Source organism: Nicotiana sylvestris, chromosome 4 (genome assembly GCF_000393655.2).
Source record: "Nicotiana sylvestris chromosome 4, ASM39365v2, whole genome shotgun sequence".
Classification (NCBI taxonomy): Eukaryota; Viridiplantae; Streptophyta; class Magnoliopsida; order Solanales; family Solanaceae; genus Nicotiana; species Nicotiana sylvestris.
In genome coordinates, this window is record NC_091060.1 from 6,167,112 (window position 1) to 6,171,483 (window position 4,372).

Sequence of the window (4,372 nt, forward strand, 5' to 3'; positions counted from 1 at the left end):
TCAAAGAGGATACGTAGGCGCTTCACGGCTTGGTCATGGTTTTGAAAAATGAAAAAAAATCAATTAAAATATCCCCAAGCAAGAAACTGGGGCAAAAGTTGTGTTTGATGTAAATAAATCTAATTCCGAAGGTTGTAATTAATAACCCAAAATTAATGCATTTTTTGAGCCTTTAATACCCTTTCTTTCTAGCCCTATCCAAAACCCACATTACGGTCCAAAGAAAGACCTTCCGATCAGTCTTCAAAAGATGCCAAGTCAGACAAATGAAGAGTCTTACCGGCGAACATAACATTCTGTTCCACAGCAGAAAGGACTCTAATCTCCAGCAGAAAGAGTCATACCGGCGACACTCCAAATCCCCAGCTGGAAAGTGATACAAATGAGAGAGTCTTTGTCGGTGAAAACCTTCACAGGCACCATAAGGCGATGAAAGCTGAGAGAAAAGCCAAAAATGAGAGAGACTTGATAGTGAAAACCCTTCGGGCACTGCAAGTCGAATAAGATTAAGAATCAGATGGGGAATCACCAATTGAGGATCTTGAAAGATGATTGACGGTAAAGGATAGGCCCCATATGCATGTCATGGCCATTAGAGTCGGTATCTGCGTTTGATAGGGTTTTATTTATAGTTTCTTTTGTAAAAGAGTTATCGTTTCCTTTGTCTTTTATTTTGTTTCTATTATCTTTCTCCTTTCATAAAAAATTTCCCCAATAGAGTCTGTCCGGTCAGAACAAGTATGAAATGACTTCAAAATATGCCATCAACTTTCCAAGATGAGATCTGACTAGTATATCCAAATGGTATAGTCGGCGAGGAACAAGCGCGAGGCCAGTGTCAAAAAAGATATCCCCAGCAAAGGGAATTGACAAAAGGATTGACGAGCGTCAAGAGAGATATCATTGCCAAACCCAAACCTCAAAGGCCAAGGCCCATGAACAGAGCAAGGAGAGCAGTGAGCATAATTTGGCGAAATCCATACTAGACTAAAAGGTCGGGGAAATGCCAGTTTCCAAGCTATGCCACAAAAGAAGAGGGATATCCCCCAGCAGGAAGGGATTATCCCCAACACATAAGATCATCCCCAACAAGTTGTTGAACGCAGAGCAAGGAAGGAGAAAGGGAAAGCCATCCCAGTAGGAGTATCACAACCAACCACCATGTTTTAAACTAACAATTTTGTTTGATTTGAAACAGGTAAAGGAAATGGCATTGATGCCAGAACTGCGTGCCACAAGGGATATTATCAAACTGGGGCAGAAAATTTTCCTTCCATTTTGAAATTTTCTTGAAGTCAGGTACCCCCAGCTGATAACATTTTACCCCCCAACAGGTAAGTAAATCAAGGGAGGTAGTCTTTGAAGGAAGAAGCTATGCAAAAACAAAACAAAACTCAAATAGGATATGTTGGGTTCATCCGCCCTCAAATAGGATATGTTGGGTTCATCCGCCCTCAAATAGGATATGTTTGGGTTCATCCGCCCTCAAATAGGATATGTTTGGGTTCATCCGCCCTCAAATAGGATATGTTGGGTTCATCCGCCCTCAAATAGGATATGTTGGGTTCATCCGCCCTCAAATAGGATATGTCGGGTTCATCCGCCCTCAAATAGGATATGTCGGGTTCATCCGCCCTCAAATAGGATATGTCGGGTTCATCCGCCCTCAAATAGGATATGTTGGGTTCATCCGCCCTCAAATAGGATTTGTCGGGTTCATCCGCCCTCAAATAGGATATGTCGGGTTCATCCGCCCTCAAATAGGATATGTCGGGTTCATCCGCCCTCAAATAGGATTTGTCGGGTTCATCCGCCCTCAAATAGGATATGTCGGGTTCATCCGCCCTCAAATAGGATCTATCGGGTTCATCCGCCCTCAAATAGGATATGTCGGGTTCATCCGCCCTCAAATAGGATCTGTCGGGTTCATCCGCCCTAAAATAGGATATGTTGGGTTCATCCACCCTCAAATAGGATATGTTGGGTTCATCCGCCCTCAAATAGGATATGTTTGGGTTCATCCGCCCTCAAATAGGATATGTTGGGTTCATCCGCCCTCAAATAGGATATGTTGGGTTCATCCGCCCTCAAATAGGATATGTTTGGGTTCATCCGCCCTCAAATAGGATATGTTGGGTTCATCCGCCCTCAAATAGGATCTGTCGGGTTCATCCGCCCTCAAATAGGATATGTTGGGTTCATCCGCCCTCAAATAGGATATGTCGGGTTCATCCGCCCTCAAATAGGATATGTCGGGTTCATCCGCCCTCAAATAGGATATGTTGGGTTCATCCGCCCTCAAATAGGATCTGTCGGGTTCATCCACCCTCAAATAGGATATGTTGGGTTCATCCGCCCTCAAATAGGATTTGTCGGGTTCATCCGCCCTCAAATAGGATATGTCGGGTTCATCCGCCCTCAAATAGGATATGTTGGGTTCATCCGCCCTCAAATAGGATTTGTCGGGTTCATCCGCCCTCAAATAGGATATGTCGGGTTCATCCGCCCTCAAATAGGATCTGTCGGGTTCATCCGCCCTCAAATAGGATATGTCGGGTTCATCCGTCCTCAAATAGGATCTGTCGGGTTCATCCGCCCTCAAATAGGATCTGTTGGGTTCATCCGCCCTCAAATAGGATATGTTGGGTTCATCCGCCCTCAAATAGGATATGTCGGGTTCATCCGCCCTCAAATAGGATATGTTGGGTTCATCCGCCCTCAAATAGGATATGTCGGGTTCATCCGCCCTCAAATAGGATATGTCGGGTTCATCCGCCCTCAAATAGGATATGTCGGGTTCATCCGCCCTCAAATAGGATATGTCGGGTTCATCCGCCCTCAAATAGGATATGTTGGGTTCATCCGCCCTCAAATAGGATATGTTGGTTTCAGTTTTTACTTTTAGGTGTTGAAATTGGGAGCCCGCCCATAATAACAGAGGAATACATTTCAGTCTTTACTTTTCAAGTGTTGAAGTTGGGAGCCCGCCCAGATAACAGAGGCATACATTCAGTCTTTACTTTTAAGTGTTGAAGTTGGGAGCCCGCCCAGATAATAGAGGCATACATTCAGTCTTTTTATTTTAAGTGTTGAAGTTGGGAGCCCGCCCAGATAATAGAGGCATACATTCAGTCTTTTTATTTTAAGTATTGAAGTTGGGAGCCCGCCCAGATAACAGAGGCATACATTCCACGTCTTTACCCATAGGAGATGTATTTCCTCCTAAAGTTTATTTTTACCCTTAGGAGATGCATTTCCTCCTAAAGTTAAGTTTTACCAATAGGAGACGCACTTCCTAAGATAAGTTTTACCAATAGGAGACGCACTTCCTAAGATAAGTTTTACCAGTAGGAGACGCACTTCCTAAGGAGACGCACATCCTAAGTTAAATTTCACCAATAGGAGACGCACTTCCTAAGTTCAGTTCTACCGATAGGAGACGCACTTCCTAAGTTTAGTTTCACCAGTAGGAGACGCACTTCCTAAGTTTATTGCACCCAATAGGAGACGCACTTCCTAAGCAAGTTTTTACCAGTAGGAGACGCACTTCCTAAGAATAGTTGTACCAATAGGAGACGCACTTCCTAAAATTCAGTTTTACCATAGGAGACGCACTTCCTAAGTTCAGTTTTACCATAGGAGACGCACTTCCTAAGTTCAGTTTTACCATAGGAGACGCACTTCCTAAGGAGACGCACATCCTAAGCAAGTTTTACCCAGTAGGAGACGCACTTCCTAAGAATAGTTTCACCCAGTAGGAGACGCACTTCCTAAGAACAGTTTTTCCCCAATAGGAGACGCACTTCCTAAGTTCAGTTTTACCATAGGAGACACACTTCCTAAAGTTCAGTTTTACCATAGGAGACGCACTTCCTAAGTTCAGTTTTACCATAGGAAACGCACATCCTAAGAATAGTTCACCAATAGGAGACGCACTTCCTAAAGTTCAGTTTTACCATAGGAGACGCACTTCCTAAGTTCAGTTTTACCATAGGAGACGCACTTCCTAAAGTTCAGTTTTACCATAGGAGACGCACTTCCTAAGTTCAGTTTTACCATAGGAGACGCACTTCCTAAGTTCAGTTCTACCAATAGGAGACGCACTTCCTAAGTTTATTGTACCCAATAGGAGACGCACTTCCTAAGTTTATTGTACCCAATAGGAGACGCACTTCCTAGATCCATTGTACCAATAGGAGACGCACTTCCTAAGAATAGTTTCACCCAGTAGGAGACACACTTCCTAAGAACAATTATCCCCAATAGGAGACGCACTTCCTAAGTTTATTGTACCCATAGGAGACGCACTTCCTAAGTTTATTGTACCCACAGGAGACACACTTCCTCAAAGTTTAGTTTTGCCCATAGGAGA